At 36.4% G+C, this 15,897-nt stretch overlaps 1 protein-coding gene and 1 non-coding gene across 11 annotated transcripts in view; one reads left to right on the top strand and one right to left on the bottom strand.

Moving 5' to 3' along the window:
* The window catches only part of Kif27 (kinesin family member 27), a 103,003-nt gene that overhangs the window by 66,060 nt on the left and 21,046 nt on the right, over nt 1–15,897 (bottom strand). The gene's annotated exons all lie outside the window — the stretch shown is intronic.
* On the top strand, nt 7,315–7,419 carry LOC141415895 (U6 spliceosomal RNA). Its single transcript, XR_012440846.1, has one exon. It is a non-coding gene; the product is annotated as a U6 spliceosomal RNA (small nuclear RNA).

Below are 15,897 nucleotides of genomic sequence, written 5' to 3'. Positions count from 1 at the left end.
GCCTGGGCCAGAGCAGCATAGCCCCCTGGACAGACTGACCTCCACCCGGGGGGAAAAAGAGAAACTGAGTAATAAGCAATAAGAACTAATAAGACACGCAGGAAAGAGGGTGGGGCGCACTGAGCGCTGAAGATTGGGGGAAGGGAATCCTTCCCGGGATTGTAAATAAACAAGCCGGGCAGCCGAAGAGCCTTTGGCAGGAGCAGGGGCACGCGCCCAGCAACCAGGAGCAGGGAAGCTGGTGAGAGTGGCGGAGGGAGGAAAACTCCACAGGAGAGGAGGGAAGACCCACTTCCCACATGAGCTGTAAACAAACATGGCAGCTGGCAGGAGCAGCAGCACCGCCCAGTAATCAGGAGTAGGAAAGCTTGTGAAAGCGGAGATGGGAGGAGAACTGCACAGGAGTGGGACCCACCTCCCACATGAACTGTAAATAACATGAACTCAGGACAAAAATAGACAACATTAAAGAGGAAACCAACCAGGATATGGAAAACCTCAGAAAAAAGAATGAAACAGAACTGCAAAACAAAATGGAAGGCCAATCCAGCAGAATAGAACAAACAGAAGACAGAATCTCAGAACTTGAAGATGAAATGGTAATTAAAGGAAAAACCAAAGAAATATTAATAAACAACTCAAGACCTGTGAAAAGAAAATGCAAGAACTCACCGACTCCATCAAAAGACCAAACTTGAGAATCATGGGCATCGAAGAAGGAGAAGAGGTGCAAGCGAAGGGAATGCGTAATATATTCAACAAAATAATAACGGAAAATTTCCCAACACTAGAGAAAGATATTCCCATACAGATGCAAGAGGCCTCTAGGACACCAAACAGACCATATCAAAATAGAACTACCCCACGACATATCATCATTAAAACAACAAGTTCAGAAACTAAGGAAAGAATATTGAAGGCTGTAAGAGAGAAAAAACAAGTAACATACAAAGGTAAACCCATCAAAATCACAGCAGACTTCTCAACAGAAACATTAAAAGCAAGAAGAGCGTGGGGTGAGATCTTCCGGGCACTGAATGAAAATAACTTCAACCCCAGGATACTCTACCCAGCAAAACTATCATTCAAAATAGATGGAGCAATAAAAGTCTTCCATGATAAGCAGAAACTAAAACAATATGTGACCACAAAGCCACCATTACAAAAGATTCTGCAAGGGATCCTGCACACAGAAAGTGAAACCCAACTTAACCATGAAAAGACAGGCAGCACCAAACCACAGGAAAAGAAAAAGCAAGACAGTAGAGAGTAACCTCAACTTAGGTACACACAATCAAACCTTCAAACAACTGAGACAACTAAATGACAGGAATCACCACATACCTATCAGTACTAATGCTTAATGTTAACGGACTTAATTCACCCATCAAAAGGCACCGCTTGACAAAATGGATTAAAAAGGAAGATCCAACAATTTGTTGCTTACAGGAGACCCACCTCACCAACAGAAATGAGCATAGGCTAAGGATGAAAGGCTAGAAGAAGATTTACCAAGCCAATGGCCCCAGAAAACAGGCAGGAGTAGCAATACTTACCTCTGACAAAGTAGACTTCAAACCTACATTCATCAAACGAGATAAAGAAGGACATTCCATACTAATAAAAGGGGAAATAGACCAAAAGGAAATAATAATTATCAACCTGTATGCACCCAATGTCAACGCACCCAATTTCATCAAACATACCCTGAAAGACCTAAAAGCATATATTAACTCCAACACAGTGGTTGTGGGAGACTTTAACACCCCATTATCATCAATAGATAGGTCATCCAAACAAAAAATCAATAAAGAAATCCAAGATCTAAAATATCCAATAGATCAAATGACCTAGTTGATGTCCACAGAACATTTCATCCAACTTCTACACAATATACATTCTTCTCAGCAGCCCATGGAACCTTCTCCAAAATAGATCATATCCTAGGGCACAAAGCAAGTCTCAGCAAATATAAGAAAATAGAAATTATACCGTGCATACTATCTGATCACAATGCAGTAAAAGTAGAACTCAACAACAAAAGTAAAGACAAAAAATATGCAAACAGCTGGAAATTAAATAACTCATTACTTAATGAAGAATGGATCATCGATGAAATAAAAGAGGAAATTAAAAAGTTCCTGGAAGTCAATGAAAATGAAAACACAACCTACCAGAACCTATGGGACACAGCTAAGGCAGTCCTGAGAGGAAAGTTTATACCCATGAGTGCATATATTAAAAAGACTGAAAGATCCCAAATCAATGACCTAATGATACATCTCAAACTCCTAGAAAAACAAGAACAAGCAAATCCCAAAACAAATAGAAGGAGAGAAATAATAAAAATAAGAGCTGAAATCAATGAAATAGAAACCAAAAAAACCACACAAAGAATTAATGAAACAAAAAGTTGGTTCTTTGAAAAAATAAACAAGATCGAAAGACCCCTGGCAAACCTGACTAAAATGAAGAGAGAAAAAACCCAAGTTAGTAGAATTAGGAATGCAAAAGGGGAGATAACAACAAACACCATGGAAGTCCAGGAAATCATCAGAGACTACTTTGAGAACCTATATTCAAATAAATTTGAAAATCTTAAAGAAATGGACAGATTTCTAGATACATATGACCATCCAAAACTGAACCAAGAGGAAATTAATCACCTGAATAGACCTATAACACAAAATGAAATTGAAGCAGCAATCAAGAGTCTCCCCAAAAAGAAAAGTCCAGGACCTGGTGGATTCTCTGCTGAATTCTATCAGACCTTTAAAGAAGAACTGATACCAACCCTCCTTAAAATCTTCCACAAAATAGAAAGGGAAGGAAAACTGCCAAACACATTTTATGAAGCCAGTATTACACTTATCCCAAAACCAGGCAAAGACACCTCCAAAAAAGGAGAACTATAGGCCAATCTCCTTAATGAACATTGATGCAAAAATCCTCAACAAAATAATGGCAAACCGAATTCAACAACACATCAAAAAGATTATTCACCACAACCAAGTAGGCTTCATCCCAGGGATGCGGGGGTGGTTCAACATACGAAAATCAATAAACGTAATAAACCACATTAACAGAAGCAAAGACAAAAACCACTTGATCATCTCAATAGATGCAGAAAAAGCCTTTGATAAGCTCCAACAAAATTTCATGATAAAAGCTCTAAGAAAACTGGGAATAGAAGGAAAGTTCCTCAACATTATAAAAGCTATATATGACAAACCTACAGCCAGCATTATACTTAACGGAGAAAAACTGAAACCATTCCCTCTAAAATCAGGACCCAGACAAGGATGCCCACTATCTCCACTCCTATTCAACATAGTACTGGAATTCCTAGCCAGAGCAATTAGGCAAGAAGAAGGAATAAAAGGAATACAAATAGGTAAAGAAACTGTCAAAATATCCCTATTTGCAGACGACATGATCCTATACCTTAAAGACCCAAAAAACTCTACTCAGAAGCTTCTAGACATCATCAATAGCTATAGCAAGGTACCAGGATATAAAATCAACATAGAAAAATCATTAGCATTTCTATACACTAATAATGAGCAAACTGAAAAAGAATACATGAAAATAATTCCATTTACAATAGACTCAAAAAAAATCAAATACCTAGGTGTAAACCTAACAAAAGATGTGAAAGACCTCTACAAGGAAAACTATACACTTCTGAAGAAAGAGATTGAGGAAGACTATAGAAAGTGGAGAGATCTCCCATGCTCATGGATTGGTAGAATCAACATAGTAAAAATGTCGATACTCCCCAAAGTAATCTACATGTTTAATGCAATTCCCATCAAAATTCCAATGACATTCATTAAAGAGATCAAAAAATCTACTGTGAAATTTATATGGAAACACAGGAAGCCACGAATAGCCAAGGCAATACTCAGTCAAAAGAACAATGCAGGAGGTATCACAATACCTGACTTCAAACTATATTACAAAGCAATAACAATAAAAACAGCAAGGTACTGGCACAAAAACAGACATGAAGACCAGTGGAAGAGAATAGAGGACCCAGATATGAAGCCACAAAACTATAACCAACTTGTCTTTGACAAAGCAGCTAAAAATATACGATGGAGAAATAGCAGCCTCTTCAACAAAAACTGCTGGGAAAACTGGTTAACAGTCTGCAAAAAACTGAAACTAGATCCATGTATATCACCCTATACCAAGATTAACTCAAAATGGATCAAGGATCTTAATATCAGACCCCAAACTCTTAAGTTGATACAAGAAAGAGTAGGAAATACTCTGGAATTAGTAGGTATAGGTAAGAACTTTCTCAACGAAACCCCAGCAGCACAGCAACTAGGAGATAGCATAGATAAATGGGACCTCATAAAACTAAAAAGCTTCTGTTCATCAAAAGAAATGGTCTCTAAACTGAAGAGAACACCCACAGAGTGGGAGAAAACATTTGCCAGCTATACATCAGACAAAGGACTGATAACCAGAATATATAGGGAAATTAAAAAACTAAATTCTCCCAAAACTAATGAACCAATAAAGAAATGGGTAAGTGAACTAAACAGAACTTTCTCAAAAGAAGAAATTCAAATGGCCAAAAAACACATGAAAAAATGCTCACCATCTCTAGCAATAAAGGAAATGCAAATTAAAACCACGCTAAGATTCCACCTCACCCCTGTTAGAATAGCCATCATCAGCAACACCACCACCAACAGGTGTTGGCGAGGATGCGGGAAAAACGAACCCTCTTACACTGCTGGTGGGAATGTAAACTAGTACAACCACTCTGGAAAAAAATTTGGAGGCTACTTAAAAAGCTAGACATTGATCTACCATTTGATCCAGCAATACCACTCTTGGGGATATACCCAAAAGACTGTGACACAGGTTACTCCAGAGGCACCTGCACACCCATGTTTATTGCGGCACTATTCAGAATAGCCAAGTTATGGAAACAGCCAAGATGCCCCACCACTGACGAGTGGATTAAGAAAATGTGGTATCCATACACAATGGAATTTTATGCAGTCATGAAGAAGAACGAAATGTTATCATTCGCAGGTAAATGGATGGAATTGGAGAATATCATTCTGAGTGAGGTTAGCCTGGCCCAAAAGACCAAAAATCGTATGTTCTCCCTCATATGTGGACATTAGATCAAGGGCAAACACAACAATGGGATTGAACCTTGAGCACATGCTAAAAGCGAGAGCACACAAGGGAGGGGTGAGGATAGGTAAGACACCTAAAAAACTAGCTAGCATTTGTTGCCCTTAACGCAGAGAAACTAAAGCAGATACCTTAAAAGCAACTGAGGCCAACAGGTAAAGGGGACCAGGAACTAGAAAAAAGGTTAGATCAAAAAGAATTAACCTAGAAGGTAACACCCACGCATAGGAAATCAATGTGAGTCAATGCCCTGTATAGCTATCCTTATCTCAACCAGCAAAAACACTTGTTCCTTCCTATTATAGCTTATACTCTCTCTACAACAAAATTAGAAATAAGGGCAAAATAGTTTCTGCTGGGTATTGAGGGGGTTGGGGGCGAAGGAGGGGGCGGAGTGGGTGGTAAGGGAGGGGGTGGGGACAGGGGGGAGAAATGACCCAAGCCTTGTATGCACATATGAATAATAAAAGAAAAAAAAAACCCAACACAAAACAGGGCTAGTATAGCACCTAACTAGCAAGCATGAAGCCCTAAGTTCAAACCCCAGTACCACCAAAACAAAACAAAATACATGCCATCTGGGTGTTGTAGCACACAGGATGGAGAAAGATCATTAAGTTTAAGGCCAGCCTCGGCTACATAATGAGAACCTGTCTCAAAGGTAAACAGGTCATGTTAAGGGGAGGATACTTGTGGGAGGGGAAGGGTAAATGAAAAGGTTAAAGGAGAGTGAATATGGTTAATGTACTTTCTATGCATATATGAATATGGAACCTGTTATCATTTTAAGAAGGGGGTGGGGAAAGAAAATAATGGAGGGGACGAACCAAACCAGGTTCGTATATATGGAATGTAACAGCGAAACCCCCGTCTAACTATCATATACTGATAAAAATGTTTAACAAAACAAGAGCCTGTCTCAAAAAAAAACAAAACACACACACCTAGAAAGACAAATATTATGTGTTTTCTCTCATGTGTGGAATCTAGACCTAAAAACAAACAAAAAGACATGAATGTAAAGGAGAGACTATTATGGGGGCAGGACCAGAGGAAGGCACACAAGAGAAAGAGATGGGGATGAATACAATTAAAACACATTGTATGCATTATGAAAATGTCATAATAAATCCTGTTATCTTGTAAATAAAAATTTATCATCTTAGTACTTCGTGTGTATGATCAATGTTTAAAAAGAAAAAAATAAAACCTAATTTTGACTGTTAATACATAACAATAAAAATGCAATCTTATTTAAAATTCATGTGTTCAGATAATTAAAATATACAATACCAATGACATATAAGTTGGGAAGTGTTAAATGGAGTCCTTACATCACCCGAGAAAAGAGTAAATTACTGATTAAAATCAGACTTTAAGTCCAGGGTGTATGGTACACTCTAGGATAACCACTAAAAAACAGAATGGCTCAAGTGGTACACTACCTTCCTAGCAAGCATGAGGCCCTGAGTTCAAAGCCCACATCACCAAAAACAAACAAAAAAAAGGGCTGGAGGTATAAACAGTAAAGTGCCTGCTTTGCAAATGCGCAGCCCTGAGTTCAAGCCCCAGTACTACCAAAAAAATAAATAAATAAAAGTTAGAGTAATGACAATTAAGGAATAAAACACCAATAGAAGGTAAGGAAAGAAAAAGGAACACTGAGGGAAGGATAAATAAAGAGTACAATGACTTTAACCAAAATGTAAGAGTAATTATGCTAAATTCATAAATGAACTAAATAATCCTGTTTGTTACAAGACCATCAAGAGAGGATTGTAAAATTAGCCATATGCTGCTTACTTTAAATAAAAACAATTAAAATAGACACAGAAAGATTAAAACTATGATGGACAAAGAAACACCAGAAAATGCCAATTCAAAAAAAGCTAGTGTAGTTATAGTAATAGCAAAGAAGACTTTAACACAAGAACCATTAGAAGAGATAAAGAGGTAAAAAAAAAATTATTAAAAGGTCAATTCACCAGGACGAAGTAACAATTTTCCATTTTTATGTACTTAATATACAGAAAAAAAAACATTTAAAATCATTGTGGGGAGATTTTAACATCACTCCCTAAATTAATGACATAGAGCAAAAAAGTGAATAAAAATACAGATTTGAATAACATGATTAACTTCACCAAATGAGTGCTCGCTTCAGCAGCACATATACTAAAATTGGAACGATACAGAGAAGATTAGCATGGCCCGCGCAAGGATGACATGCAAATTCGTGAAGCGTTCCATATTAAAAAAAAAAAAACTTCACCAAATGAATATAGAAACACACATGCTTTTGAAACACATCTAACAAGTACAAAAATTGACCTTATGCTTAGCCAAAAAGCAAGTTTCCATATGTTCAAAGGATTAAAATCATACCAGACCAGAAGGCAATTAAGATAAAAATGAACAAAATAAAAAGAAATGCCCAATGTATAGGAAATAAAATTATTATAACTCACAGGTAAAAGGAAAAAGTCACAATAAAAATTTTAAAATATGTAAAGCTAAATGTAAAATGCAGATAAGGATAAGCTTTGGAGGGCATATATTATTTTAAATGCACATATTATAAAAGAAGACATGCTAGTATCAATGAACTAAGCATCCATCTGAAGAAGCTAGAAAGAGAGCAGATGGTTATCAGCCCTCCAAAATAGAAAAATTAAATAATAAAGGACACAAATTAGTGAAATAACAAACAAGTAAACAGTAGTGAAGACACTAAAAAAAATTGTGAGTGTATGTACGTGTGCTGCTATCAATCAAATCCAGGGCCTAAGCATGCTAAGCAAACCCTCTACCCCTGAGCTACATCCTCAGTCTAAAGATACTGATAAAATTAATAATCCCCTAATAAAGGTGCTTAAGAGAAAAAATGAGAATAGACACAAATAACCAGGAAGGAAAAAGAAGATATGAGTTAGGTATGGTGGTGCATACATACTTGGGAGTACTTGGGAGGCTAAGGAAGAAGGATCACAAGTTTGAAGCCAGACTAAGCTACATACAAGTCCAAGGCCAGCCTGAGCTATACAGCAAGATTCTACATAAAACACACACACACACACACACACACACACAATAGAAGGGAGGTTAAAGATGTACTCAGTGGTAGAGTGCTTGCCTAGTGTGTGCAGACACTGGGTTCAATCCCCAGCACTGAAAAAAGAAAAAAGGGATATATGACTGCATATCAGAAGGCATTAAAGAGACAAGAGATGCACATATGAATATAATAATAAATAAAAAAAGACAAGAAACTATCACAAACATGAAAGTAAATTTGAAAATTTAGAATGTAATACTCAATCTCACTTGTGAATATAAATACAAAAATCCTAAACAACATATTAGCAAACCAAATCTAGGACAACTGTGCAGAAAAAGTTAACAGAGTAGACCTGACAGCTGTCCTTTCAAAGACAAGCTATAAGGTTATCAGTTGTCTACTACCTGAGAATTTCAATTTGGGGAGGATTCCCAAATTCATTATGCTCAAATTGTTTGCACAATGTGTTTTATACTGAAAACCTGCTTTCCTTCTAACAGTCTGGCAATATACTCCAGGCAGAAGGTATCTTCAGATCCAGCCCTTGATAAAAATCATAGGAACTGAGGCTCTACTGAGTTTCCCTGGTAGGCAACATTTCACATGTTGTTACAGTCAGTGCTAGGGAATTAAGCACATCTTGTGTGGTTCCACTGAAAGATGACTCTTGGAAGCCTGCAACTTGTTTCCTCCAAAGTTTGCTCTATACCCTTTCCCTTTGCTGACTGCTCTGTATCCTTTTGCTGTAATAAATCTTAGCCCAATAAGAACAACTATTTCCTGAGTCCTCCTGTTACAACATCCAACCTGAGGGTGATCTTGGGAACCCCCAATACAACATAACTTTACAACCAAAAGGGATTCATTCCAGGGATATAAGCTTTGTTTCAAAGTAGAACCAGGTAATTCACATCAGCAGAATAAAATGGAAAAATTGTATGATTAAAAAATCCAGCCGGGTGCTGGTGACTCATGGATATAATCCTAGCTACCTGGAAGGCTGAGATTGGGAGGATCAAACGCTGAAGCCAGTCCAGGCAAAATAGTTCACAAGACCTCATCTGATCAGTAGCTGGGCATAGTGGCGAGTGCCTGTCATCTCAGTGGCATCAGGAAGCATAAATTAAGAGGATTGCAGTCCAGCTTAGGAAAAAGTGAGATACCCATCTCCAAAGTAACCACAGCAAAAAAGGTTAGAGGCATGGCTCAAGCAGTAGAGCACATGCCTAGCAAGTGTGAAGCCCTGACCTCAGTATCACAAAATAAACAAACAGAGAAATAAAATCATGTGTCTGGTGTAAGACCCTGGGTTTGATCCCCAGCATCATAAAAAAAAATCAATTAGTTAGAACTGGGATTGGGGATATAGCCAGTGGTAGAGAGTTTGCCTAGTATGTACACGGCATTAGGTTTGATCCCTAGGAACACACATACACACACACACACAGAGTAGGTAAAACTCAAAATCCAGTCAAAATAAAAATTCTCAGCAAAAAAAAAAATTCCTTAATTTGACAAAGGGTAAATAAATAATACCCATAATCATATGGTTCTTCATAGTACAATGCTGAAAACTTTTCCTCTATGACTACAAACAAGACAAGGATACTTACTACCACTGCTTGTATTCAGCACTGTATTTGATGGAAATCCCAATAAATACGGAAAGGTAAGAAAAAGAAATAGTCTAAAAGATTGCAAAGCAAAGCTAGGCATGGCAGCATATGCCTGTAATCCCAGCACTCAGGAGGCTGAGGCAGGAGGACCAAGAGTTCAAGTCCAGGCTGGGCTACACAGTGAGACTGTCTCAAAAAGAGAGAAAAGACTGCAAAGCAAGAAATAAAACTCATTATTTGCTGATAACACAATTATAAATGACAAAAGCATCAGAATTAAAGGGCTGGGGATGTAGCCCAGAGGTACAGCGTTTGTCTAACGTGTAAGACCCTGTGTTAGGTTGCTATGCGTACAAACACACACAAAATCAACACAGTTCCAGATACCAACAAATAATTAGGAAAATAAAATTTTAAGACTGCATTTATAGCCACATAAAAACTCAAGTATTTATAAATAAATCTAACAAAATATGTGCAACTCTTCTATATACACAAAAATAAGTCATTATTGAGAAAAACCAAAGGAAATATAAGTAAATGGATGAATATACTGTGTTCATAAATTAGAAAACTCATAATCAGAGGTTTATTCTTTCCAGACTGTGGATTTAATGCTAAGCCAAAATCAAGTTTTTTGTGGCCCTGACAAGCTGATTCTGGACATTTATATGGAACAACCAACATATTTAAGGTGGGAGGGACAGAGAACAGAGTAGAAGACATTGCTCTCAGACTATCTAGACTTACTATGAACCTATGATAAATAAGAAATGTGATACTGGCTCAAGAATATACAAAAAAATAGGCCTCAATAAAAGGCCCAGAAATAGATTCATGGACCTTTAGTTACAAAAAAGATAGCATTTGGAAGAATGATGAAAGGATAATGCTTTCAATAAATGATGCTGGCACAAATGGATATCCACATGGGAAAAAACTGAAACTTAACCTTTACCTTAGCCCATACACAAAAAACAATTACAGGAGGAAGGCAAAACTAAATGTGAATGGCAAAACAACAAAATTCCTGAAATATACAAAGTATCCTCAAAGGAAAGACTTGGAAACTGGAAAAACTTATTAAACTGAGAACAGACATCATTAGCTTAAAGAAAAAAATTGTTGAATTTGATTATAATACAAAATCTTTAAATCAAAAGTCACCATTGAGAGAAAAAGCTACAGAAAAAGAAAAAATATTTATAAAAACTCATACCCAGAAAACACCACCACACACATATATACATATATATATATATATATGTATGCATATGTATATATACTTCTACAAATTAATTTAAAAGACAGACAATTCAGCAGAAAAACAAGCTAGAGACTTGAAGGAGCACTTCACAAAAGAAGATTTCCAAATACTCAAAAATGTGCTTAAAAATGTTCAATCTCAATAATCATCAGGGAAATTCAAATTAAAACCACAATTAAAATAATACTTACATGCCTACCAGATTGGCTAGGATTTAAAAATTAATAGTAACATATGCTGGCAAGCATTTGAAGCACTGTGAACATTCATGTAACACTGTGGAGACTATAATTTGGAAAACACTCTGGCATCTACTACAGCTAAAGATATATCTACCCAGCAATTCAACTCCTAGGTTCAAATCTTAAAAACATGCATGTTACCAAGATACATGCATTTTAAATTTCATAGGAAAAAAACTCTACAAATTTCTATTAACAGTAGTTCAGAAAATAAATTGTGGTACAATGAAATCCTATATTATCTATCAAACTAAACAAGCTAATTGTACACACAAAACGTTCAACAAAAGCAGTTCCATACTGAAAGATACACACTGAACACATGTATTCAAAGTCTAAAAACTAAACTGTAGTGTTTAAGGATAAATACTTAAATAGTAAAACCATAGGAATAGCAAGAAAAGTATTACCACACAAGTCAGGAGAGCAGCACTTTGAAGAAGAGGAAGGGACAGTGATTGAAGGAGGCACTGAAGACTTCTGAAGAGCTGGCAGTTTAAAAATTCTTAATCTGGTGATTGTTACCCAGCTGTTCTCTTTGTTACAAATCACAGAACAATGCAACTTGTGTATCTATGTTTTAGTTTATGTTTTAAAACAGATAACTGAAAAGTAATTACTAGAAGCTAGGCAGGGGAAGTGAGAGGGGAAAGAGAGTGAGTTTGTATGACTGGTATTAAAATATACTTCAAAATATTGTTTTATTAAACCCAGGGTCATAAACATGCCAGGCGAGCACTCCTCCCTAAGTTACATCCCCAGATGTAACTTTTTAACATTTTGAAACAGGGTCTCACTAAATTGCCCAAGCTAGCCTCAAACTGCAATCCTCCTGCCTCAGCCTCCTAAGAAGATAGGATTTCAGGCATGTGTCACTATACCTGGCTGAAATATATTTAAATATTAGGAATAAATTCTAATAAATGGGACATCTGCCCAGGAAGCATGAGGCCCTGAGTTCAAACCTCAGTACTGCCAAAAAGAAAAAAATCTTGAAGTTAAAGAAATCAAAGTGAAAATAAAATGCAGTTGAGGGCATCAATAGCAGAACAGATCAAGTAGAATTTCTGAGCTTGAAGACAGACCTTTTGAAATAACCCAGTCAGATAAAAAAAGAAAAAGGAAAAAAATTAAAAAGAATAAAGAAAGTCTTCAAGACTTATGGGACACCATAAAGCATAAGAGAAGGGAAAAAGTATAAAAAAACCTGTTCAATGAAGTACTTGCTGAAACTTTCCAACTCTTTGGGAAAATACAGACATCCAGGTCTAGAAAGTTCAAAGTATAACAAGGCTCCACCTTCAGCCCCACTCCCGTAGAAACAGAATGATGACTTGACAGCAGAGATTTGAAAGAGGGCCCAGTCACTGATCTAGCTAAGTCCACTTTGTTTCTGATTCTCTCCTTCTCCTGAGCCTTTCTCCTTACAGTTACCTTGGATCCCAAGAACAACAAGCCTGACTGATGACCATCTTAAGACAAAGGACTGACACCATCCCTAAGCAATAGGGACCTTCTTGGAACCAATGGTTAACCCTGAGATAGTGGATGGATTTAATGATGAACTACGCCAGGACCATGCCAAGATGACCTGAACTACTACCATGGAAACCCCAAATCCTTGCCTTTGTTTCTCTTTCCTATGTAATACTGAGACTGCTCTAAGCACTTTGAAGACACTTTAGTTCATTAGACTTCTGTTCTTTCTGGTGTGGTCAGACTGTTAATTAGTGCTCATCTTATTAATTGGCTTTCCAGAATGGGTAGCCAACCCTGGTCCACTGAGACTCCTTGTAGTAACTTTTTCCATAATTCTGCTATCAAAAGGACCATTAATAGATTGAACCAAAAAAGATCCACTCTGAAGCATATTATAGTCAAACTGTCAAAGTACAACACAAAAGAGTTCTAACAATATTAACAGAAAGGCATCAAGTAAAAAAACCAGAATCTTGTTTAGACTAACAGCAAACCTTTCAGCAGAAACCTTACAGCCCCAAGAGAGAATGGATGATATATTCAAAGTCTTAAAGAAAAAAACTGCCCACCAAAAATACTATACCCAACAAAGCTATCCTTCAGAAATGAAGGATATTTTCTAAGACAAGCAAAAACGGAGAGAATTTACCATCACCAGCAAAAAATGCTTAAGGGAATCAATCCTACACTAGAAGCAAAGGAATGATAACTACCATAATTAAGACATGTGAAAGTATAAAACTCAATGGTAGATCAGATACACAAAAGAGAAATAGAAGAGAATCAAACCCTATCAATACAAAAAAAAAAAAAACCATCAAACCACAAAGACAGGAAGAAAGGAACAAAGGGTATATAAAACAAGCAGAAAAAAAATTAATAAATGCTAGAAAAAATCTTTATTTATGAGAGTACGTCTTTTTTTTATCAGTGGTAATAACTTTGAATGTAAACAGATTAAATTCCCCAACTGAAAGATATAGATTAGCCAGGTATGGTGGTACATGCTATAATCCCAACACTTAGGGGGCTGAGGCAGGAGGATAAAAAATTAAGACCATATATGTATTTTAAAAACGGGGATATTGAAAGTTCAAAGCCAGCCTGAGTTACACCCTGAGACCCTATCTCAAAAACAAACCAAAAAGATATATACTGGTTGAATGAACAGCAACCAAAAAAAAAAAAAGAAAGAAAAGAAATAGATCCAACAATATGATATACTGCCTACAAAACACTCATTTCACCAGTAAAGACAAACACAGACAAAAAAATGATGGTATGGGAAAAGAAATATCATACAAACTGAACCAAAAGTGAGCCTAAGTAGATACAATTAGATAAAATAGACTTTAAATCAAAAGCTAAAAGGTGAGAAAGATACATATACATACATGTATATATCTATATCTATATATAAAAAACAGGATCAATGCAACAGAAGGAAATAATACTTGTAAATTTATTAAGCACCCAATAATATAAAACAAACATTATTAGATCAAAAGGGAGAGACAGATTCTAATACAAGGATAGTTGGGAATTTCAATATCCCACCTTCATCAACAGACAGAATATCCAAGCCCTCCAAAAAATCAACAAAGAAACATCAGAGTTGAACTATACCATAGACCAAATGGACCTAACAGACATTTACAGAATTCTTCATCCAAATGCTTTAGCATACTCATCAGCACATTCTTCAGGATAGACTATATGTTACATCATAAAATGTCTCAACAAATTCAAACAAGTTAAAATCATATCATGCATCTTCTCTGACCACGATGGAATAAAACTAGAAACCAACACATGGAACTCTAGAAATTGTACAAATACAACAAACTAAACATTTTCTTTTTCTTTTTTTTTGCGGTACTGGAGTTTGAACTCAGGGCCTACACCTTGAGTCACTCCACCAGCCCTTTTTTGTGCAGGGTTCTTTCAAGATAAGGTCTGGCAAACTATTTTCCTGGGCTGGCTTCAAACCAAGATCCTCCTGATCTCTGCCTCTTGAGTAGCTAGGATTAGAGGTGCGAGTCACCCGCACTGGCTTAAACAACATTTTCTTGAACAATCGATGGATCAATAAAGAAATTAAAATGGAAATATAAAAATTTCTGCAAATTAAAATGAAAAAGGAAGGGCTGAGCACAGTGGTACATACCTGCAATCCCAGCTATTTGGGAAGTAGAGATCAGAAGGATTGCAGTTTGAGGCCTGCCCAGGCAAAAAGTTAAAAAGACCCCCATCTCAACAAACTGAGTATAGTGGTTTGCTTCTAGAATCCCAACTACAAAGGAGGTAGAGGTAGGAGGACAGCGATCCCAGACCAGCCTAGGAGGAAAAGCAAGACTTTATCTAAAAAATATCCTAAAGCAAAAAGGAATAAAGACCTGGCTCAAGTGACAGAGCCCTTGCCTAGCAAGCACAAGACCTTGAGTTCAAACTCCAGTACTTAAAAAAAAAGACCTTGAGTTCAAATCCCAGTACTTCCAAAAAAAACAGAAAGAAAAAGGAAAAAGAAAAAAAGGTTGGATTTCAGTGCACACAAACTATATGCATTTATGAAAATACCACACTGAGCCTCATTAATGTGTACAATTAGCATGTTCAATTTAAAAGACAAAAAAGAAAATACGACATACCCAACAACTGTGGGACATAGCAAAAGCAGTTCCTTAGAGGAAAGTTTATAGTAATAAGTTTACTTTAAAAAAGTAAAAAGAAAAAAAATCTCAAATAAACAATATAATGATGTAACCCAAGGAACCAGAATGGTATAAACAAACCAAGCCCCAAATTAATAGAAGGAAATAAATAACAAAAGTCAGAGCAGAGATAAACAAAGTATTGACTAAAAAAATTCAAATGATGAATGAAATGACTCAGTCTTTTAAAAATATAAACAAAATTAACAAACCTTCAGCTCAACTAACTGAGAAGAAAAAAAGGGAAAAGAACCAAAAAAATTAGATGAAAGAGGAGATATTACAAAAGATTATTAAGAACTACATGAGAAAAATTTAAAAACCTACATGCCAAAATTTAAAAAACCTAAAAGAAATAGAA

This window comes from Castor canadensis, chromosome 13 (genome assembly GCF_047511655.1).
Source record: "Castor canadensis chromosome 13, mCasCan1.hap1v2, whole genome shotgun sequence".
NCBI classification, from domain to species: domain Eukaryota; kingdom Metazoa; phylum Chordata; class Mammalia; order Rodentia; family Castoridae; genus Castor; species Castor canadensis.
The sequence above is the reverse complement of the archived record's forward strand: the minus strand, read 5'-3'. Positions and strand labels throughout refer to the sequence as shown.